The 25538-nt window shown below is 44.6% G+C and overlaps 1 protein-coding gene across 1 annotated transcript in view; it reads right to left on the reverse strand.

The window, feature by feature from the left end:
* The window catches only part of CEP120 (centrosomal protein 120), a 410430-nt gene that overhangs the window by 159473 nt on the left and 225419 nt on the right, over positions 1-25538 (reverse strand).

Raw genomic sequence — 25538 nt, forward strand, 5'->3', positions numbered from 1 at the left:
GAAGGGTGCAGATAAGAGAGATTTACCCAGTGAACGGAGTTCCCGGGGAGGAATGTAGGGAGAGATGAGAGTGGAGAGGTATTGAGGAGCTGCAGAGTGAATGCACTTATAGGTCAATAAGAGGAGTTTGAACTGTATGCGGAAATGGATAGGAAGCCAGTGAAGTGACTTGAGGAGAGGGCTAATATGAGAATAACGACACTGGCGGAATATTAGTCGTGCAGCAGAATTTTGAACAGATTGAAGAGGAGAGAGATGACTAAGTGGGAGACCTGTGAGAAGCAAGTTGCAATAGTCTAAGCGAGAGGTGATAAGAGTGTGGATGAGGGTTCTGGTAATGAGCTCAGAAAGGAAAGAGCGAATTTTGGTGATATTATAGAGAAAGAAATGACAGGTTTTAGCAGTCTGCTGAATATGTGCAGAGAAGGAGAGGGAGGAGTCGAAGATGACCCCAAGGATACGAGATGATGAGACAGGAAGGATGAGAGTGTTATCCGCAGAAATAGAGAATGGGGGAGGAGGAGAGGTTGGTATAGGTCGTAATGTGAGCTGTGAAAGCAATACAAAATTTAGGACCCTTTTATTAAAAGGATGCCAATCTCTTAATGCGCAGATAATGCGTGAGAACAGGTTACTGCACAAATGCATTAAAGCACTTTGTGGTATTTTGCCCGTCTGCACACAATAAACCATGCGGTAAGAATTTTTACAAAATATTTTTGGGAGGGGTGTGGCATGAGAAGAGAATGGGTGTGGTTTGCATTAACCAGCTAAGATGTTATGATTAACAAGTTATGTAGTAAGTGCTCCTGTATTACGTTTTTGCAGGTCTCATGTGCTAATGGCAGCATTAGCGCATGAAAAAACAGAGAGGGATTCAAAGTACAAGCAAATAATAGAAAGCAAGAAAAGCACCAGAAGCCTTCAAAATTGGAACATGTCCTTTAATCACTGGGATAGATCAATGCTGTACATCATTGACCCGACACGGCCGAGTTTCGGCACTCAGTGCCTGCATCAGGGGTCTACAATGTGTCGGAAGATAGGGGCATAATCGAAAGAGAAGGACGCCCAAGTGTGTGTTTTATCTTTTGTGATTCTTATGTGAATAATGGATTCGTCTGTGTTTTTGTGCGGATATACTGTTAATAGTAAGCTTCACAAGTTTTGCTAACTTTCAGATCGTTAATTTTTAAGGTCAACTATTATCTTTTCGAGTCCAATGGTGGGCTTGTTCATTCTTGAAAGTATTGTTGTATGGTAAGCTATAGTGAAGCTCAGCATATATCACATCTTTACCCCGTTTATGCTTCACTGTTCTCAACGTTTGCACGATTAGTGACCAATCACTATTTCTTTTTTACGGTTATGATTATCCGTTAGCTCCAAAATCACATTCATCCTAGTTTCTCTTTATTTATTGCATTTGTACCCCACATTATCCCACCTTTTTGCAGGCTCAATGTGGCTTACAGGGTGTTAATTTGGTATGATCGTTACATAGTGTTAGATACAGTCGGTAATGAATTGGAAGTAAAAGAGGAATTAATTAGAAGATAATGGGTAAGGTCGTGTCGAAGTGTTTATAGCGTTTGGGTGATGTATGGAGTAGTATGATTCATCAAGGATTGTTTTTGTAGGCTATGTTGAAGAGAAATGTCTTCAAAGATTTGTAGTTTGATTCATCAAGGATTATTTTTTTTTAGGCTTTGTTGAAGAGAAATGTCTTCAAAGTTTTGCGAAAGTTGGTTAAGTTGTCTTATAATTCATTGATCATAACTTTTGCATATTAGTGAATAATCACTATCTCTTTTTGACGGCTATGATTATTTGTTAGCTTCATGACTGTAACTGTATTCACATTGTGATCTGAACAATTTCACTTGGTTCAAGCATGCATGTTTTAGAATATTACTGGCAAGCCAAACCACCACAAGGGTGGAGGTACACAAATTCCTACGAAAAGTAGAATCTGAGGAAAGGGGGAGTAGGAGGAGTAGGAGGAGTAGGCTCTTGAACAACACTAGTAGGCGACGTAGATTAGGAACAATCTCTTTATTTAAATATACACTCGACTGTATATTTAAATAAAGTGTATATTTAAATAAAGAGATTGTTCCTAATCTACGTCACCTACTAGTGTTGTTCAAGAGCCTACTCCTCCTACTCCCCCTTTCCTTAGAATATTACTGGTCAGCACACATATTTTTGTCTAATCTCACTATTAGTTTTCTGTCTTTAGGTGTTTTTTTTGTATTTTTTTACTCACCAATGTTTTTATTAATTTCAGTATTTACCATTTATTTCTTTTGAATATTGTTTATAACTTTTAATGTTCATATATGTTTAAATTTGTATGTGGACCCCTGATGCAGGCACTGAGTACCGAAACACGGCCCGTGTCAGGTCAATGGCATATAGCATCAATCTATCCCACGGATTAAAGGACACGTTCCAGTTTTGAAGGCTCCTGGCGCTTTTCTTGCTTTGTAATATTAGCGCATGACCAGGTAAATAAAGGAAGTGCTAAACTGGAATTTCCCACTTTAAGCTTCATTAGCTGCAAATTTTTGTGTGTTTTAGTAAAAAGGCCCCAAGTGATGTGCTTATTCTCCAAAGACAGCTGCTTGCCAATCATACATGTGGGTGACATTTTCTAAAATTTCTGAAAAATTATTGGTTAATACTTTCAGGTATATGCAGCAGTTCTTATGTTCACACGGAGCTCGACTTAAAAAAAGAAGGAGAATGTGTGAGACCTGAGATCAACGGTCTTTAAAATAACATTATTACAAGTAAACACACTGATCACCCAAACATGAGACTCCCTATATAAGGCCTATATTCATGTAAGTCAAGGAATACAGCAAACAACCAAGATTTAAATCAGCCAAAAGCTTTTGGCAGATTACTTTTTCCTTAAGTGTTGGTGGAGAAGATAAAGCTAAATCATTTTCCTGAACCTTTTCTGATTTAATATTCTATTTTTCCATTAAGCTAATACCTTTATTTCTTCTAACTCCTGTTACTCTATTTTTTTTTTATTTTAAACAGAAGTCTTTATTAAAGATATCCACAAAATATAAACAAGTAGTACAAAAGCAGAAATCAAAGCATCCAAAGAGAAATTCTCATTTTTAATCATTTTCATAACACCACCCAGTAAATAAACACAGCCCCCTCCCCCATACCCCCCCCCCTCAAGAAGAGAGGAGACCACAGAAGACAAGCACCCCTATAAAGAGGTGGAATGGAAGACCTCAATCATCCCAAGAAAGTCAGATTATACAGTTTACCCCAAATATCCCTTCACTTTCTAACACTTAGCTGTTCAGCTGTCAACCTTTTCATTCTATAAATATGGTACAATTTACGATGCCACAGACGAACAGATGTATCCTAAATCAACCAAAACCAACTTTGCCACATGTAACAAATGACGAACCAAACTAGTCCGAGCTTTACGCAGACCTGGGGTAGACCTATCAAATAAAAATATACCAAGGCCCCATGGAATCTTCAGTCCAGTAATCCAAATAATTTGAAAATAAATACTCTTTCAAGATGCCATAGCCCTCAGATAGGACCGCCAAATATGACCCATTATATCTGAAGAACTACAGATCCGCCAGCATAGGGAACTGTCATGAGGATACCAATGATTAATACTACTACTACTTAACATTTCTAGAGCGCTACTAGGGTTACGCAGCGCTGTACAATTTAATAAAGAAGGACAGTCCCTGCTCAAAGGAGCTTACAATCTAAAGGACGAAACGCCAAGCTGGGGCGGTCCAGATTTCATGAACAGAGGTATGGTGGTTAGGTGCCGAAGGCGACACCGAAGAGGCGGGCCTCGAGCAAGGATCCGAAGATGGGCAGGGAGGGGGCCCGGCGAACGGGCTCAGGGAGTCTATTCAGTAAACAGACTGGAAGGCGAACTTCCTGATGCACAGAGGAGAAAGTGTCTGCCCCTGTTTGCTCAGGTAATCTCTAGGAAGCCAAGCAGCCTCAGCATAAAGAGTAGGATAAAGAATCCTGCCAGATCTACTACTAGATAATACGTACTAGAATTAAATATCATCTATACAGAATTTTAACATTATTTTCCTTTACATTAGATGCAATTGCCGCCTTAGCAAGGGTTTGATCCATCATATCCAATTCCTCAGGATCGTAAGTCACCCCAAGTTCCAGTTCCCATTTGTCTGTGAGATAAATCTGTAGACCCAAGGTCCCTGAGATAACCATAGAGTGTACTCACCAAAAACTTTGTGTAATGAAAATCCTCACATACTGCTAAAAAAGTAAAATTACCCACCAAACAAGACCTATACTTTTTATTTCACAAAAAATATACCAAAATCTAAATAAGCATATTGATGAGATTGTGGAAGGTTATAATCTCTGGCCAAAGCAACAAAAGAAACCAAGGTATCAACATCATATATCTGGCCCCGGCATGCTAACCTACATTGATACCACACCCTATATGGCAAGGGCACCAATGCAGGAGGAAACAAAGCGTTATGACAAACGGGAGTAGAATCCCGAAACAGAACCCATTTCGATAGTCTAGGCTTTCTGTCTCTCCAAATGAACTGAAAAATGCTATTTTGAAGAAACTGCAAATCCTTTCGTGGAATAGCCAAAGGAAGTACTTGAAACAAATATAGAAGACGTGGTAAGACAATCATTTTAATGGTAGATATCACTATCTTGTCTGTCTATATGCTCCCCCTCCGCTTACACACTATGATGCTGTCTATTATGATATTTTAATGTGTATTGTGTCGACATTGTAATTAGCATACTAAATGCTATAATGTGTATTGTTATTTGAATGTTTATTGCTCTAATTGTCTATTGCTTATGTTTGGCTTATTCTTACTGTACACTGCCTTGTGTGACTTTCTTCAAAAAGAGTAACAAATCCTACTAAATAACATCCAGATAGAGAAATTCATAAAAATATTTTTCTGTATAATCTAAATGAGCTCTCAGGGGTACAGGAGTTTGGATTTAACACTCAAAGACGAGTTTTGAGTGAGCACAAAAATTCTCCTACATGGCCAATTTGTAAGGATCTCAAAAATGATTTATTCTACAGCTGTTCCTCAGTATCCAAAAATACTTCAGCTGCCTTCCAACAGGGCGATCCCTCTGGAGAACAAACTTCCAAAACCTGCTGTTGTATTATAAGTCAGTACCCAACTAGTAATGGGAAAAACATGTGGACTGAACTTCCTATCACAGCCCTACAAATCTACTATAGAGCAGGTGTTCTCAACCTAGTCCTCGGGACACACCTAGCCAGTCTGATTTTCAGGATACCCACAAGTGAATACACATGAGCTATATTTGCATGCACTGCCTTTATTATATGCAAATCTATCTCATGAAAATTCATGAAAGCCGGACTGGCTAGGTGTGTCCCGAGGAGTAGGTTGAGAACCCCAACATGATAAGAACTACTAACACAGCCATGGCCCAGATATTATGGAAACCGAGCAGATCAGAGGGAAACAGAAACACAAATGAACGTGGAGCAGTACTAGTTTAGAGGTCCTCAGATGAAACAACAAGGTGGAGCCAAATTGCAGAGAAAGCAATTATTTCAAAGTTCTATTCAAAGACCTGACACGACCTGCGTTTTGGCGAATGCCTGTTTTAGGAGTCGGAATGAAGTTACAAATTGTACCCTGCAATTTGGTTCTGCATTGTTGTTTCATCTGAGGCCCTCTACATTAGTACTGCCCCAGATATTATGGGCCCTGATATGTCATTTTTAGGCACACATAAAGGATATGCAAGCTGCTATAAGATTAAGTGCTCTTCAACACTACAATTTCAAACTTGTTGGGACACAAAAAGCTGGTGGACTTTCTAAGGTGACGCCAAATAGAAGAAATGTGAAGGGTTCATTCACTTTCACCGGAATGTGGCCTTGAGATGAAGACTGGAAAAATGATTGAGCCAAATGTGTAAAACTGCCATATTATAAAGAATTTTAGAATAAAGTGAATGAATTAGTATTTTGGAGCTCACTGACTCTTAGTCATAAAAGTCATAGCTTCATAGCAGACCTCACATCCCATCTAAATTTCATGTTACAACAAGGTTTCTTCCCCGAGGAATACGACAACATCCTACTCACCCCAATACCAAAAGACGCCACGAAAAGCACAAACGATCTCACCAACTACCGCCCAGTTGCGTCTATCCCACTAGTAGTAAAAATGATGGAGAGTCTGGTGACTAAACAGCTCAAGGAATACCTGGACAAGTTCTCAATACTACATAATTCACAATCAGGATTTCGCTCCCACCATAGTACCGAAACTGTACTAGTCACACTGCTGGCCAAATTGAAGCAGGAGATAGCCATAGGTAAAAGCATACTCCTCCAGTTCGACATGTCGAGTGCATTCAACATGGTAAACCACAATATACTACTAAGACTACATAGCCACTTCGGGATTGAAGGAAATGTACTTAATTGGATTAAAGATTTTCTAACCATCAGAACTTATCAAGTAAAATCAAACTCAAACATATCACCACTGTGGAAAGCAGTATGCGGAGTACCTCAACGATCACCATTATCACCAATACTCTTCAACATGATGATGATTCCACTGGCACAGTCCTTATCCAATTGAGGCCTCAACCTGTTCATTTACGCAGATAATGTTACAATCTACATCCCCTTCAGACATGACCTGAAAGAAATAACCAATAAAATCAATGATGACCTGAACATTATGGACTCCTGGGCAAACTCATTCCAACTGAAACTGAACACTGAAAAAACACACTGCCTCATCCTCTCTTCTCAACATAACAAGTACAAACCCACAACTATAACTACCCCAGGACACACTCTCCCTACATCAGACAGCTTGAAAATACTCGGCGTCACACACGACCGCAACCTTACTCTTGAGAGCCAACTAAACTCTGTAATAAAGAAATGTTCTATTCAATGTGGAAGCTCAAACGACTAAAACCTTTCTTCCCAAGGGAAACCTTTCGAAACCTAATACAATCAATGGTCCTAACTCATGCAGATTACTGTAACGGAATCTACACGAGATGCAAAGAACAACTAACAAAAAAACTCCAGACTGCCCAAAATACAGCAGCCATATTGATATTCAGCAAAACACGTTTCGAAAGTACCAAACCCCTTCGAGAAAAATTGCATTGGCTCCCAATCAAAGAACGGGTCATCTTCAAAATTATTATTTATTTGTTGCATTTGTATCCCACATTTTCCCACCATTTTGCAGGCTCAATGTGGCTTACATTATGCCGTCATGACGATCGTCATTTCCGGAATTTGAAATACAAGTGGTGATGCATTAAAGTTCACAAATGATAGAGTAAGTTAGATAATCAGTTCATTTTGGTGTGAGAAATAAGGTGGTAATGCGTTAACGTTCATTAGTGACAGAGTGATTGAAGAAGTCAGGTAAAGAGAGTTCGGTTTTGTCTGGTTCTGGTAGAGTTTCGTTGTCTGGTATTTAGGATGGATCATTGTGGTATGCCTTTTTGAACAGGTTGGTCTTTAGTAATTTTCGGAAGGTTGTTAGGTCGTGCATTGTTTTTATGACATTTGGTAGCGCATTCCATAGGAGAAGCTGGATGCATATATTGATTTATATTTAAGTCCTTTGCAACTGGGGTAGTGGAGACTCAAGAATGTGCATGCTGACCTTTTTGTGTTCCTGGTTGGTCTGACATATATGCTGGGGCATCACCGTGAATGATTTTATGGACCAGGGTACAAATTTTGAACGCAATTCGTTCTTTTAGTGGGAGCCAGTGTAATTTTTCTCTTAGGGGTTTGGCGCTTTCGTATTTCGGTTTTCCAAATATTAGTCTGGCTGCTGTGTTTTGGGCTGTTTGGAGTTTCTTAATGATTTGTTCTTTGCACCCAGCGTAAATGGCATTACAGTAATCTAGGTGGCTTAGCACCATTGATTGTACCAGGTTGCAGAATATTTCCCTTGGGAAGAAAGGTTTTACTCTTTTGAGTTTCCACATTGAATGGAACGTTTTCTTTGTTGTATTTTTCGCGTGGCTTTCTAGTGTGAGATTTCGGTTAATTGTAACTTCGAGAATTTTCAGGCTATCCGAGACAGGAAGGGTGTAGGCTGGGGTGTTTATAGTGGTGGGTTTGTTCGTGTTATATTGTTATGAGAAAATGAGACATGTTTCTACTGTGTTGAGCTTTAGTTGGAATGCATCCGCCCACGAGTTCATTATTTGGAGGCTGTGTTTGATTTTATTTGTGATTATTTATTTTTTTACATTTGTACCCCGTGCTTTCCCACTCATGGCAGGCTCAATGCGGCTTACATGGGGCAATGGAGGGTTAAGTGACTTGCCCAGAGTCACAAGGAGCTGCCTGTGCCTGAAGTGGGAATCGAACTCAGTTCCTCAGGACCAAAGTCCACCACCCTAACCACTAGGCCACTCCTCCACTCCGCTGTTAAATCATGCTTGACCAGGATGTAGATCGTAACATCATTTGCATAGATGTAAAGATTGAGGCCTTGGTTGCATAGCAATTTGGCCAGTGGTGTCATCATTAGGTTGAAAAGGGTTTTTGAGAGCGGCGATCCCTGGGGTACTCCACTTTCAGGTTTCCATGGTGATGATGTATTCGAATTAGATATCATTTGGTATGCTCTTGCGGTTAGGAAGCCATTGATCCATCTAAGTATGCTTCCTCCAATCCCAATCTGCACTCTAGTCCACAAAATCATATATGGCGTAGTCCCAGGATACATGATAGACCTCATAGATCTACCAATAAGAAACAGAGTCGGGTCTACAAGATCATACCTAAACCTACACTACCCAAATTGCAAAGGACTGAAATACAAAACAACCTATGCATCCGGCTTCTCCTACATAAGCGCACAACTATGGAATTGCCTCCCAAAAGCTGTGAAAACAATCCATGACCACCTGAACTTCAGAAAATCACTAAAAACCCACCTCTTCTAAAAGGCCCACCCCAACAATCCTACGTAAACCTCTTCATCCAAAACACAGCATGCCTAATGATCATACTGGACAACACACAATCTTCATCCCTTCCGACCCTCCACATATACCTCATTCGATCACTATATAGCCTTGTATTTGTTATCAACCGACTGGGCAAACACCTTAACGGTACTATGTAAGCTACATTGAGCCTGCAAATAGGTGGGAAAATGTGGGATACAAATGCAACAAATAAATAAATAAATAAATTATATGTTGAAATAACTTCCACCGCAAAAGCAACATTCCACGTCAGATACTTTAACCCACAACAGGCCAAAGTTTTAAAGGTGGCTTTCATCAGCTGTATAGATACCACTTGAGAACCCCAAACATTGCAGAGGAGGGATAGAAAACTTCAAATGAAAAACTCTGAGTAAACCTTAAAAGTAAGGACCATCTTCCTTATCATCATTGCATTTAAATGTAATCTAACAGAGCTGTTTTCGAGGCCAGACTCTGAAAAAGGCAGAAGATATTCATGCAGTTTTAGCGTGGAACTGTAAAACGGTTACAGGGGCTTGAAATCACAACAGACAGCAAATTTCTTCCATTTGAAGTTATAAGGCCATCTGATGAAATCCTTCCAAGAAATCAGAAACATTTTAATAGAGTAAACACACGAGAATACTATTTCCCCTTCAACATTCAAGCTATGACGGCAAGAGACTGAAGACTAGATAAAGTAAAGTCCTTAGGGTTCTGCAAAGTCAAGAGTTGGACAACAGCTGGGATGACTGGACATCTGATCTTTAAATCTTGATGCATCAGACCAAACTTGTATCAAACAAAAGGCCACTATGAGAATCACTATCCCCCTGCTCATATTTGAGTTTTATGAAGAGTCAGACAACCCTTTCCCCAATGAGGGGAGGTTCCTGACAAGGAAACCTTCCTGATCTAAACCTGTCAGTACCCCCCCCCCCCCCCCCCCCGTGCAAGAATGTGGATGGAGAGCTTAGGCCTAGGGCAGGGTTGAGAAATGAGAAAGGATCAGGAACCAGAAGTGAAATAGGAATCACAGGCACAGGGAAGAAAACTCCAGTGCAGGAGTCAGGCATGAAACAGAAACCAAAGATAGCGCAGAATCAAGCATGAAGCAAGCAGGGAAGACCTTGCACTGAAGCAGCACAAGCCGCTTGAATCGCAGTAGACGCAGCTCAGTCCCACCAAAAACTGGTGTGTGCAGGACTTCTTTATATACTGCTATTGATAAGACACATCTATCCCCTCTTGGGGTCACATGACCAGTAGATTTCTAGCATTCATGTGGTCAGCAGACTTCCAGCTATAGTCCTCTGGGCCTTAACCCTTCCAAGTCCACAAAGCAATACAAGCAGCTCCAGAGGTATTTGGTATCCATAAGGTACTCCTGCTGACCTTCTCCATTCACTGGCAGTGGATGCGAGGCATACTGATCCTGGAAGGGGTTCTGTTTACAGGGTTTCAGAAGGGATACGGTACTGGATGGAGAAAGAAATTTGTTAAGAGTTGCATGCGAAAGACCACTGGGTTAACTCATTCTTTAGATCACAAAAAGGTCCCATGTACTTCTGTTCAAACTCTCCCATTGGTCTAGCACATCTTAAACGTTTGGATTTCCACTAGACAATCTCTTACTGCAAACTGGGAAGTCTCGCGCTGTCTCAGCATATCTTTTCTGGGCCTCCTTTACTTTTTCTAGTTCCTACTGGATATTTCTATATGTGGTTCACGCAAAGCATTAGCCCAGTCGATTGCTACCAGAACTCTGGAGTCTTAGACTTCTCCAAAATGAAAATGAGGATGAAAGCTGTAGATGGTAAAGAATGGTGGAAACTTGGTGAATGAATGCTCCAAATGTTATATAGCAACCAACAGATCAGGGTGAGAAAACCCCCATGTGTAGTCCAAAAAACAGTACAAAAGAGTAGGGGTAGACCAAAGAATCTCATCAGCTGATGGTAGGATGAAGTAACTTTAATTCAGCACCAGATATGTATGTGACCCACATACATATCTGGTGCTGAATAAAGTTACTTCAACCTACCATCGGCCGATGAGGCTTTTTTGGTCCACCCCTACTCCCCAAATGTTATATATAAATTTGGCCACAGGCAGTAGCTGTGTTGAATTTTTCCTGTGATAGGCGCAGAAGCACCATGGATACTGTTCCAAGGTCTGGTCCACATACTCAGTTTGCCTGAGAGATTACAAATAGTAGACTGATATGTGGAACTGAATATCCAGAAACTTCATTACTTTTCTCAGAACTGAATGGTAAACCAAGCACTTCAATCAGATTAAGTGAGAAGTCAGTCTGTGAAGACAGACTACCTCCTTGATCAGTATGTCCACCGTTTCCGATGTGGAAGACAGGCTGGCCTGCAGCAGCAACGGAATGAACCACCTTGGAAAAGGTTCACAATTACTAAGATCACTGATTTTCCTTGAGACACCTATACATCTAATGATTTCCAGGGTTCAGATTACTGTGTACTGGCAAAAAGGGAAGACAGCACTGGTGGTTCACTGTGCTGCAATGAGGATGTACTTAACTGCAACAGAGTGAACAGAGGTGTTGTCAGAAGATTTAGTGCCAACAGGATTATCACGATCCTGTGGTATTGAAGGCTGAAGAGATCAACCCAGATTCATTCTATAACTATCTGAGCTCCATTCAGACAAATGAACTTTTGCTCTGGTAACATCTTTGGGGTTCTTCTACCTTGCAACCAGCAGATGGTCTTAATCATTTGTGACTTGTCCTTGAGATCACTAGAAAACAGAACCAATACAAAGGGCAACGTCAGCCATAGTAAGTTCTTCCATCATTCTAGCAGACTAACAACAGATTGTCCATGTGCAGGATTTAAACATATGCATGTTAACTTGTAGAATAATATAACTTATGCAAGTATCTCAGGCATTTAGGTAAGAGCACCAACAGCAGCTCTATGGCTGGTGTAATTGATAGCACCAAAATTATAAGCATGTTTCTCAACTGTTAAGTTAGTATTCTACTTTCCAGCTTTATAGAATAGGCATCACATAAGTGCCCTCTTGGTGCCTAAATATAGGCACGCTATTAAACAATTACCTTCACAATGGGTATTCTATAAGTGGACACTTTCACTTAGATACCTGAGGCCACGTGGTAGGACCCTATTCTATAATGGAACCTGTGTATTTTATAATTTATGCAGGCAGATGTGCGCTCCGCCCAAACTCCACCCATGTGTTGTGCACGCTCACCAGCCAAGATTACATTATCAAATCATGGCACATAGTTTTTCACTAACTGTTATCCTGTAGGAGGTGTAAATGACCTCCATTTACACACCTTCCTGCCTCCTAAAGGTAGGCAACAAATTACAGAATTAACCCCATTAACTCCCAAAATTAGGAACCAAAACCCCTGAAAATTGGCCTGTTGATTTACAGCTATGATTTTCAGAAAAATATAAGGACTTGCATAAATGATGACTATGGATTTAGTGGCTTTCACACAGAACCATGACTGGGATACAGTTATACCGGGCTATAATCTGTTCAGGAAAGACAGAGTAGGAAGGTAGGTGTTAAAGATCATTTTAAAGCCACACAATTGCAGGACCTAAAGAGTAAGGAAGAGGAACTGTCAGTCAAACTGGAAGGAGGGAATGGCAAATGTATTTACATTGGTGCAATATACAGGCCTCCTTCACAGACAGAAGAAGTGGACAGATTTAACTGAAGATATTCAAAAATATAGCTGTGAAAGGGGAAGTTCCATAATAGGTGATTTTAATATGCCAGATATTAACTGGGATATCCTTTTAGATGCAGTGAGATCCTGGATACTCTATAAAGGGTATGATACATACCTGTAGCAGTTGTTCTCCGAGGACAGCAGGCTGATTGTTCTCACGACTGGGGTTGACGTCCGCGGCAGCCCCCACCAACCGGAAGAAGCTTCGCGGGACGGTCGGCACGCAGGCCACGCCCACCGCGCATGCGCGGCCGCCTTCCCGCCCGTGCGCGACCGCTCCCGCCAGTTGAATGACAAGCAATAAAATATGAAACACACAACTCCAAAGGGGAGGAGGGAGGGTAGGTGAGAACAATCAGCCTGCTGTCCTCGGAGAACAACTGCTACAGGTATGTATCATACCCTTTCTCCGAGGACAAGCAGGCTGCTTGTTCTCACGACTGGGGTATCCCTAGCTCTCAGGCTCACTCAAAACAATAACCCAGGTCAATTGAACCTCGCAACGGCGAGGGTACAACAGAAATTGACCTACGAAGAACAACTAACTGAGAGTGCAGCCTGACCAGAATAAATTCGGGTCCTGGAGGGTGGAGTTGGATTTACACCCCAAACAGATTCTGCAACACCGACTGCCCGAACCGACTGTCGCGTCGGGTATCCTGCTGGAGGCAGTAATGAGATGTGAATGTGTGGACAGATGACCACGTCGCAGCCTTGCAGATCTCTTCAATAGTGGCTGACTTCAAGTGGGCCACCGACGCTGCCATGGCTCTGACACTATGAGCCGTGACATGACCCTCAAGAGTCAGCCCAGCCTGGGCGTAAGTGAAGGAAATGCAATCTGCTAGCCAATTGGAGATGGTGCGTTTCCCGACAGCGACCCCTAGCCTGTTAGGGTCGAAAGAAATAAACAATTGGGCGGACTGTCTGTTGGGCTGCGTCCGCTCCAAGTAGAAGGCCAATGCTCTCTTGCAGTCCAATGTGTGCAACTGACGTTCAGCAGGGCGGGTATGCGGCCTGGGGAAGAATGTTGGCAAGACAATTGACTGGTTAAGATGGAACTCCGACACCACCTTCGGCAGGAACTTTGGGTGAGTGCGGAGCACTACTCTGTTGTGATGAAATTTAGTATATGGAGCATGAGCTACTAGGGCTTGAAGCTCACTGACCCTACGAGCTGAAGTAACTGCCACCAAGAAAATGACCTTCCAGGTCAAGTACTTCAGATGGCAGGTATTCAGTGGCTCAAAAGGAGGTTTCATCAGCTGGGTGAGGACGACGTTGAGATCCCATGACACAGTAGGAGGCTTGATAGGGGGCTTTGACAAAAGCAAGCCTCTCATGAATCGAACGACTAAAGGCTCTCCAGAGATGGCTTTACCTTCCACACGATAATGGTAAGCACTAATCGCACTAAGGTGATTCCTTACTGAGTTGGTCTTGAGGCCAGACTCTGATAAGTGCAGAAGGTATTCAAGCAGGTTCTGTGCAGGGCAAGAACGAGGTTCTAGGGCCTTGCTCTCACACCAAACGACAAACCTCCTCCACTTGAAAAAGTAACTCTTTTTAGTGGAATCCTTCCTAGAGGCAAGCAAGACCCGGGAGACACCCTCAGACAGACCCAACGCAGCAAAGTCTACGCCCTCAACATCCAGGCCGTGAGAGCCAGGGATTGAAGGTTGGGGTGCAGCAACGCTCCGTCGTTCTGCGAAATGAGAGTCGGAAAACACTCCAATCTCCACGGTTCTTCGGAGGACAACTCCAGAAGAAGAGGGAACCAGATCTGACGAGGCCAAAAGGGCGCTATCAGAATCATGGTGCCGCGGTCTTGCTTGAGCTTCAGTAAGGTCTTCCCCACCAAAGGTATGGGAGGATAAGCATACAGGAGGCCGGTCCCCCAATGAAGGAGAAAGGCATCTGACGCTAGCCTGCCGTGTGTCTGAAGTCTGGAACAGAACAGAGGCAGCTTGTGGTTGGTCTGAGAGGCGAAAAGATCCACCGAGGGGGTGCCCCACTCTCGGAAGATCTTGCGTACCACTCTGGAATGGAGCGACCACTCGTGCGGTTGCACGACTCTGCTCAGTCTGTCGGCCAGACTGTTGTTTACGCCTGCCAGGTACGTGGCTTGGAGAAGCATGCCGAACCGACACGCCCAACGCCACATACCGACGGCTTCCTGACACAGGGGGCGAGATCCGGTGCCCCCCTGCTTGTTGACGTAATACATTGCAACCTGATTGTCTGTCCGAATTTGGATAATTTGGCAGGACAGCCGATCTCTGAAAGCCTTCAGTGCGTTCCAGATCGCTCGGAGCTCCAGGAGGTTGATCTGCAGATCCTTTTCCTGGAGGGACCACAGACCCTGGGTGTGAAGCCCATCGACATGGGCTCCCCACCCCAGGCGAGATGCATCCGTCGTCAGCACTTTCGTGGGCTGCGGAATTTGGAATGGACGTCCCAGGGTCAAATTGGTCCGTATGGTCCACCAGAGCAGTGAAGTGCGGCAACTGGTGGAGAGGCGGATGACATCCTCTAGATTCCCGGTGGCTTGGAACCACTGGGAAGCTAGGGTCCATTGAGCAGATCTCATGTGAAGACGAGCCATGGGAGTCACATGAACTGTGGAGGCCATATGACCCAGAAGTCTCAACATCTGCCGAGCTGTGATCTGCTGAGACGCTCTGGTCTGCGAAGCCAGGGCCAGGAGATTGGTGGCCCTCGCTTCGGGAAGGTAGGCCTGAGCCGTCTGGGTATTCAGCAGAGCTCCTATGAATTCCAGAGACTGGGTTGGCTGGAGATGGGACTTTGGGTAATTTATCACAAACCCCAGCAGCTCCAGAAGCTGAATAGTGCACTGCATGGACCGGAGGGCTCCTGCCTCCGAGGTGTTCTTGACCAGCCAATCGTCGAGATATGGGAACACGTGCACTCCCAGCTTGCGTAGGTAGGCCGCTACCACCACGAGGCACTTTGTAAACACTCGTGGGGCAGAGGCGAGCCCAAAGGGCAGCACACAATACTGAAAGTGCCGTGCGCCCAGGCGGAATCTGAGATACTGTCTGTGAGCTGGCAGTATCGGGATGTGAGTGTATGCGTCCTTTAAATCCAGGGAACATAGCCAATCGTTTTTCTGAATCATTGGCAGAAGGGTGCCCAAGGAAAGCATCCTGAACTTTTCTTTGACCAGGAATCTGTTCAGGCCTCTCAGGTCTAGGATGGGACGCATCCCCCCTGTTTTCTTTTCCACAAGGAAGTACCTGGAATAGAATCCCTGCCCTTCCTGCCCGGGTGGTACGGGCTCGACCGCATTGGCGCTGAGAAGGGCGGAGAGTTCCTCTGCAAGTACCTGCTTGTGATGGGAGCTGAAAGACTGAGCTCCCGGAGGACAATTTGGAGGCAGGGAGGTCAAATTCAGGGCGTATCCGCACCGCACTATTTGGAGAACCCACTGGTCGGAGGTTATGAGAGGCCACCTTTGGTGAAAGAATTTTAACCTCCCTCCGACCGGCAGGTCGTCCGGTACGGACACTTGTAGGGCGGCTATGTTCCCGTGGATCCAGTCAAAAGCCCGTCCCCGGCTTTTGCTGTGGAGGCGCAGGGGGCTGCTTAGGCGCACGCTGTTGACGGGAACGAGCGCGCTGGGGCTGTCCCTGTGCCTGACGAGGCCTTCGGGCCGGCTGGTTGTACCTACGCTTCGCAAAAGAATAGGGTGCAGCCTGCCGAGCCCGGGAAAAACGCCCGCCCGCGGGGGCGGGTGCTGAAGGCGCCCGGTGGGAGAGCTTGTCGAGAGCGGTTTCCCGCTGATGCAGTTGGTCAACCATCTGCTCGACCTTCTCGCCAAAAATATTATCCCCCCGGCAAGGGACGTCAGCCAGTCTCTGCTGGGTGCGGTTGTCCAGGTCAGAGGCACGCAGCCATGAGAGCCTGCGCATCACTATACCTTGGGCCGCAGCACGAGATGCCACGTCACAGGTGTCAAAAATCCCCCTGGACAGGAACTTTCTGCACGCCTTCAGCTGCCTGACCACCTCCTGATATGGCCTGGACTGCTCCGGCGGGAGCTTATCGACCAGGTCCGCCAGCTGTTGCACATTGGTCCGCATGTGGATGCTCATATAGAGCAGGTAAGATTGGATGCGGGTCACGAGCATGGAGGATTGGTAGGCCTTCCTCCCAAATGAGTCCAGAGTGCGAGACTCCCGCCCCGGGGGCGCCGAGGCGGTATCCCTCGAACTCCGTGCCCTCTTGAGAGCAGAATCCACGACCGCTGAGTCATGGGGCAACTGGGGCCGCATGAGCTCTGGGTCAGAGTGGATCCTGTACTGGGACTCTGCTTTCTTGGGAATGGTGGGGTTAGTTAGTGGTCGCACCCAGTTCCGAAGCAGCGTCTCCTTCAGGACATTGTGCAGCGGTACCGTGGAGGACTCTCTAGGTGGTGATGGATAGTCGAGGACCTCGAGCATCTCGGCCCTCGGCTCTTCCACAGAGACCACGGGAAAGGGAATGCTTATAGACATATCCCGCACAAAGGAGGCAAAGGAGAGACTCTCAGGAGGTGAGAGCTTCCTCTCCGGTGACGGCGTGGGGTCCGAGGGAAGGCCCGTAGACTCCTCTGAGGAGAAATATCTCGGGTCTTCCTCTTCCCCCCACGAGTCCTCATCCTCGGTATCGGACATGAGCTCATGTAGCTGAGTCCGGTACCGGGCCCGGCTCGACGTCGAGGCACCGAGGCCTCGGTGTCGTCGAGCGGTGGACTCCCGCGCCGGCGGGGACGGAGCTCCCTCCATCGACGTCGACGGGGACTCCACCTGCGTGGCGGTCGAGACCGGCACCGCAAGCGGCGGCGGTGTCGACAGCCCCGGCGCCGGGCTAGAGCTCGCCGGCGCCACAGTCATCGGCGCCGGGGGCGCAAGCACCCCCGACGCCGGCACAGCCTGGCGCATCAGCCCTTCCAGGATCCCCGGAAGGATGGCTCTGAGGCACTCGTCCAGGCCCGCTGCCGGGAAAGGCGGTGGGGCCGGTAAGGGTGTCGGTGCCAGAAGCTGCTGGGGGCCAGGAGACGGCACCGAGGTGCCGGAACCCCGACGCGTCGGTACCTCCACCACCGACGGAGATCTCTCCTCTCTGCGATGACGCTTCGGCGTCGACTCCCCTTCAGGGTGCACCGAGGGCTCCCGGTGACGGCGCTTCTTGTCTTTTTTCCGGTGCACGTCACCGGCGCCGGAGGGCATGGAGGAGGAGGAGGTCGATCCCCCTCGGTCTCGAGGTACCGGGTCCGACAGGGTTCGGTCCCGTGGCTCACGAGCTGAGGGAGTGACCGGGGCCGACAGCCCACGCGGCCTCTCAACCCCACTCTCACCGGCGGACCGGCGGGCCGACGGGACCTGTTCTCCTGGGGTCGCTGCCATCGGTGCCGATGTCTCGGCCATCGATACCGGTACCGAAGATCCGGCCTTCGATACCGATGCCGTCGAGGTCGACGTCGAGGGGCCGGCGCAAGTTCCAAAAAGACGGTCCCGCAGAACTTGCCTCGCAACCTGAGTCCGTTTCCGGAGACCGAGACACAGCGCGCACGACTTGAGATTGTGCTCCGGCCCGAGGCACTGGAGGCACCAAGCGTGGGTGTCGGTCTGCGAGATCGGCCGGCCGCAGCGACCACACTTTTTAAATCCACTCGGGACCTTCGAGGACATCGACGGAAAAATCGCGTCGGCGAAGTCAAAGTCGGCAATGGTGGCTAAAATCACACCACGAAAAAACTAGCCGACCGAGCGGCCACTAGGCCGCAACGAGGCGTCCTCGCTGGAAGCGAGGGAAAAGGAGAGCGCGTGCTCCACACGCGCAGTCTTTTTTTTTTTTTTGTAAAAGAAACGATAATAAAAGGAAATTAAATTAAATTAACGAAGCGCGATCCGCGTATACGCGATCGCAAGAATCCGGCGGCTGAAGTAGAGAGAGCGGCAAAGCACGACTCTCTCCAGGCGCGGAAAAAAAGGAACTGGCGGGAGCGGTCGCGCACGGGCGGGAAGGCGGCCGCGCATGCGCGGTGGGCGTGGCCTGCGTGCCGACCGTCCCGCGAAGCTTCTTCCGGTTGGTGGGGGCTGCCGCGGACGTCAACCCCAGTCGTGAGAACAAGCAGCCTGCTTGTCCTCGGAGAAAGGGGAACTACTCTAGCAGCTGATAATGGAACCCGAGCAGGAAGGGGGAATACTGGATTTAGTGCTTACTAATGGGGAGAATGTTTCTGATGTTATAGTATGTAATCATCTGGCAATCTGTTACCACTAAATGGTGTGGTTTACTATTAAGATAGGTGAGGAGAAACGTGAAGGTTATAGACATAAAAAAAAAACTAACTTTGTTCATATGGGAGATAATGTCAAGGAATTGCTGTCTGGATGGGAACATCTGGAAGAAGTTAGAAAGCAGTGGGCAAAACTGAGGAGATATTGTAAGGGCAACAAACCTTTATTAAGGAAAATAAGAGAAAAAGAAGGCTGCTTTGGATCTCAAAAGAAGTAGCTAAAAAGGTAAGGAAAAAAAACGTTAGCCTTTATAAACTACAAGAGATCACAGAAAGATGAAGACAAATGACAACATGGAGTGGAACAGGTGGATGTGAAGCGTCTGTTCACACTTTCCAAAAATACTAGGACTAGGGGGCATGCAATGAAACTACAGTGTAGTAAATTTAAAACAAATTGGAGAAAATGTTTCTTCATCCAACGCATAATTAAACTCTGGAATTCGTTGCCGGAGAACGTGGTGAAGGCGGTTAGCTTGGCAGATTTTAAAAAGAGGTTAGACGATTTCCTAAAGGACAAGTTCATAAACCACTACTAAATGGACTTGGGAAAAATCTACAATTCTAGGAATAACATGTATAGAATGTTTGTACGTTTGGGAAGCTTGCCAGGTGCCCTTGGCCTGGATTGGCCGCTGTCGTGGACAGAATGCTGGGCTCGATGAACCCTTGGTCTTTTACCAGTGTGGCATTACTTATGAACTTATGGATTTAGTGAAGGGAAATCATACCTCACCAATCCACTACATTACTTTGAAGGTGTGGATAAAGGTGAGTTGGTCAATACTGTATACCTGGATTTTCAAAAGGCATTTGACAAAGTACCTCATGAAAGACTCCAGAGGAAACTGGAGAGTCATGGGATAGGAAGTAGTGTTCTATTCTGGATTATTAAAAACTGGTTAAAACATAGAAAACAGAGGGTAGGGCTAAATAGTCAGTATTCTCAATGGAAAATGGTATCTAGTAGGGTTCCCCAGGGAATGCTTTTTAACATATTTATAAATGATCTAGTGATGAGAGTAACTAGTGAGATAATTAAATTTGCTGATGACACAAAGTTACTCAAAGTTGTTAAATCACAAGAGGATTGTGAAAAATTGCAAGACGACCTTATGAGACTAGGAGACTGGACATCCAAATAAATACACAAGTACATAAGTATTGCCATACTGAGATAGATCAAAGGTCCATCAAGCCCAGCATCCTGTTTCCAACAGTCGCCAATCCTGGTCACAAGAACCTAGCAAGATCCCCCCAAAATACACAACATTTTATGTTGCTTATCCCAGAAATAAGCAGTGGAGTTTCCCGAAGTCCATTTTAATAATGGTCTATGGACTTTTCCTTTAGGAAGCCGTCCAAACCTTTTTTTTAATCCCCGCTAAGCTAACCTCCTTTACCACATTCTCTGGTAATGAATTCCAGAGTTTAATTACAAGTTGAGTGAAGAAACTTTTTCTCCGATTCGTTTTAAATTTACTACTTTGTAGCTTCATCGAATGCCCCCTAGTCTTAGTATTTTTGGAAAGAGTAAACAGATGCATTCCACTCATTATTTTATAGACCTCTATCATATCTCCCCTCAGCTGTCTTTTCTCCAAGCTGGAGTGCCCTAGCCGCTTTAGCCTTTCCTCATAGGGAAGTCGTCCCATCCCCTCTCTCATTTTTGTCGCCCTTCTCTGCACCTTTTCTAATTCCACTATATCTTTTTTTAGATGCGATGACCAGAATTAAACACAGTATTTGAGTTGTGGTCGCACCATGGAGTGATACAAAGGCATTATAACATCCTCATTTTTGTTTTCCATTCCTTTCGTAATAATTCCTAACATTCTATTTGCTTTCTTAGCCGCCGTAGCATACTGAGCAGAAGGTTTCAAAATATCATCAATGACGACACCTAGATCCCTTTCTTGGTCGGTGACTTCTAACATGGAACCTTGCATTACGCAGCTATCATTCGGGTTCCTCTTTCCCACGTTCATCACTTTGCACTTGCTCACATTAAACGCCATCTGCCATTTAGATGCCCAGTCTCCCAGTCTGGTAAGGTCCTCTTGTAATTTTTCACAATCCTCTTGCGATTTAACAATTTTGAATAACTGAGTTGTCAGCAAACTTAATTACCTCACTAGTAACTCCTACCTCTAGGTCATTTATAAATGTTAAAAAGCAACTGTCCCAGCATAGACCCCTGGGGAACCCCACTAACCACCCTTCTCCATTGAGAATACTGACCATTTAACCCTACTCTCTGTTTTCTATCTTTTAACCAGCTTTAATCCACAATAGGACACTACCTCGTATCCCATGACTCTCTAATTTCCTCTGAAGTCTTTCATGAGGTACTTTGTCAAATGCCTTTTGAAAATCCAGATACACAATATCAACCGGCTCACCTTTATCCATGTTTGTTCACCCCTTCAAAGAAATGTAGTAGATTGGTGAGGCAAGACTTCCCTTCACTAAATCCATGTTGGCTTTGTCTCATTAATCCATGCTTTTGAATATGCTCTGTAATTTTGTTCTTTATAATAGTCCCTACCATTTTGCCCAGCACCGACGTCAAGCTAACCGGTCTATAATTTCCCGGATCTCCTCTGGAACCTTTTTTAAAAATTGGCGTTACACTGGCCACTCTTCAGTCTTCCAGTACCAAGCTTGATTTTAAAGATAAATTACATATTATGAACAATAGTTCCGCAAGTTCATTTTTCAATTCTATCAGTACTCTGGGATGGATACCATCCGGTCCAGATTTGCTACTCTTCAATTTGTCAAATTGCCCCATTACATCCTCCAGGTTTATACAGATTTCATTCAGTTTTTCCGACTCGTCAGCTTCGAATACCATTTCATAGTAACATAGTAGATGACGGCAGAAAAAGACCTGCACAGTCCATCCAGTCTGCCCAACAAGGTAAACTCATTATGTGCTACTTTTTGTGTATACTTTACCTTGATTTGTATCTGTCATTTTCAGGGCACAGACCGTATAAGTCTGCCCAGCACTATCCCTGCCTCCCAACCACCGGCTCTGGCACAGACCGTATAAGTCTGCCCAGCAATATCCTCACCTCCCAACCACCAGCCCCGCCTCCCAGCACCGGCTCTGCCACCTAATTTCAGCTAAGCTTCTAAGGATCCATTCCCTCGGAACAGGATTCCTTTATGTTTATCCCATGCATGTTTGAATTCCGTTACCGTTTTCCTCTCCACCACCTCCCACGTATCTCTCCCAAATCTTCCTCGGTGAAGACCGAAGGAAAGAATTCATTTAATCTCTCTGCTATGGCTTTTTTCTTCCCTGATTGCCCCTTTTACCCCTCGGTCATCCAGCAGTCCAAACGATTCTTTTGCCAGCTTCCTGCTTTTAATATACATTAAAAAAAAAAAAAAATTATTATGAGTTTTTGCCTCCGATGCAATCTTTTTTTTTAAGTCCTTCTTTGCCTGCCGTATCCGCGCTTTGCATTTCACTTGACATTCCTTATGCTGTTTCTTATTATTTTTAGTCGGTTCCTTCTTCCATTTTCTGATGTGATGCATGTGGGAAAGAGGAATCCGAACTAAAGCTACATGATGCAAGGTTCCACATTAGGAGTAACCGACCAGAAAAGGGATCTAGGTGTCACAATTGATACATTGAAACCCTCTGCTCAGTGTGCAGTGGCGGCTAAAAAAGCAAATACAATGTTAGGTATTAATAGGAAAGGAATGGAAAACAAAAATGAGGGCATTATAATGCCTTTGTATGGTGCGACTGCACCTCGAATAATGTGTGCAATTCTGGTCACCACATTTCAAAAAAGATACAGTGGAATTAGAAAAGATACAGAGAAGGACGACAAAATGATAAAGAGGATGAGACAACTTCCCTATGAGGAAAGGCTAAAACGGCTAGGGCTCTTCAGCTTGGAGAAAAGACGGCTGAGAGGAGATATGATAGAGGTCTATAAAATAATGAGTGGAGTAATATGGGGAGTGGTTGGGTTGTGGGGAGGGAGGGGGGAAAGGGGTTTGTTATTGGTTTTGGGGGGGGAGAGGTGGGGGGAGATGGGAATGAAGGGAGAGAGAATAAAATGAATGGTGCAATGGTTAGTATGATTAGTTGGATTTGTTGGTAACCAGTTGTGACTTTGTAAGTTAAGTTTAATGCTTGGTGATGAATATTTGTACCTTCACTAATAAAAATGTTGAAGTTAGAGAGGGGGGGGGGTGGTAGGAGGGGAGTGCGAATAGAGGGGTTAATAGCTGATTCCCAATTCTGTGTAGAGGGCTATAAGAACCCAAGCTCTCTACTATGACTAGCTTTGATCTATGAATGCTCTTGTTTGGGAAAATAATGGTTGAATTGTTTACATGTTTTCATATATATGGACTGTTACTGTTTTTGACTTGATACAATTCAATAAAAAACAAATTTGCAAAAAAAATGAGTGGAGTGGAAAGGGTAGACGTGAATCACTTGTTTACTCTTTTCAAAAATACTAGGACTAGGGGGCACGCAATGAAGCTTGAAAGTAGTGAATTTAAAATGAATCGGAGAAAATATGTCTTCGCTCAATGTGTAATTGAACTCTGGAATTTGTTGCCAGAGAATGTAGTAAAAGCAGTTAGCTTAGCGGGGTTTAAAAAAGGTTTGGATAACTTCCTAAAACAAAAGTCCATAAGCCATTATTAGAATGGACTTGGGGAAAATCCACTGCTTATTTCTAGGATAACAAAAAACTGTATGGCTTGACTTCCTCCAATTATAAGTATCGACTACTGAAAAATGTATAAACTGAGGAGAAAGTCACTGGGAATACTTCTGTGATCTCACATGTCTTACAGTGAGGTCTACCACACATAAAGTGTCCCATTTTTTCCTGCCCGTGAGATTTATTCTTATCTGATATGGCTGGTAAATAAGCTGGACTCAAAATCTCCTTTAAGTTCTGCGATCGGGAAAAGGCTGTCCTCACTGTATAGTTCTCAAAAAGGGGGTGTGATCTCATTACGTCCCAATGACGTCTGATAATGTCTGCTATTGCTTCCCCTCCGGGAACATAACGTAGCACACAGGTTAGAATGTCCTCTGCCTGCTTTGTTGAATGACTTGGTTGCAATAATAGTTCTCTATTATTAAACTTAGCGCGTGTATACGCTTTCTTTAAAATCTTATATGGATAATGTGTTTGAAGCAATTTGGCCCCTAGATCACCCGCAGTGCCCATGCAGCAAGTTATACGTAGGTAAATCTATCAGGTCGTTACATGCCAGATTGATAGAGCATAAATCGAGGATTAATGCATGCAATTTTGGTGCCCCTTTAGTCCAACACTGTGTGGCTAACAACCATAATTTTGAAGATCTTAAATGTAAAGTAATTGAACGTGTCGATCCAGCAATAAGAGGAGGCGACTTCAATAGGAAGTTGTTACAACTTGAGACCTTCTGGATACACCAGTTGAACACGGTAGAACCAGAGGGCCTCAACACAATATTGCAATGGGGTAGTTTTATGTGAGCACCCAAGTTCCCTTGTCACGGAAATGACGAGTAGTTATTTCCGGTAGCCCGTTGGTTTTATGCGAGTAGAGGCGCCATTTTACATTGACAGCCAAGAAGCTGTGTTTAGACACAATACAGTAAGTCCACGTTAGTTAATATGAATGTTATTAGAATACCTGCAGTTGGGTTGAAAATTATATGTGACACTTTGTGATTTGTTTTATCAGGCTAAATCGTGTGAGTTTCCCCCAGAAGAAGCATAGCGAAACAGGCACTGTCGGGGCTTCTACACACGCCAATCTGAATCATGGAGTATACATGCTCCTTAAGCTAAGTGTCTTTCTGTATATTCATATATCTATCTGCACATGATGTGTGAGAATATAAGTTAGTATCATTGCAATTACAACATTAGGGTGGAGGTGGTTTTTTAGTCGATGATTAAACCTATGCACGTTGATAGAGTCACCAGGGGAGTGATATGAATATCCGTGCCAAGTGATATGAGACTCCACCTGGTTGTTAACTGCAAGTATTCCCAGTGACTTTCTCCTCAGTTTATATATTTCTAGGATAAGCATCATAAAATGTATTGAGCTTTTCTGGGATCTTGCCAGGTATTTGTGACCTGAACTGGCCACTGTTGGAAACAGGATGCTGGGCTTGATGCACCTTCGGTCTGTCCCAGTATGGCAATACTTATGTTCTTATGTTCTTAATATCTGGAAAAGCTAAAAGTAGCTGGTAGAGTAGTCAGGAACGCAAAGATGCAATTGGAAGAAAAAATTAGCCAATAGGGTACAATAGGGAGGATAAGACATTTTATAGATAAATTAGTGATAGGAAGAAGTGCAAAAGTGGCACTGTGAGGCTCAAAGGTGAAGGGAGGAATATGTAGAAGCTGATAAAAATAAGGCGGAATTATAGAGCTGGGAGGGGGGAGGG

This window comes from Microcaecilia unicolor, chromosome 2, assembly GCF_901765095.1.
Source record: "Microcaecilia unicolor chromosome 2, aMicUni1.1, whole genome shotgun sequence".
Lineage (NCBI taxonomy): Eukaryota > Metazoa > Chordata > Amphibia > Gymnophiona > Siphonopidae > Microcaecilia > Microcaecilia unicolor.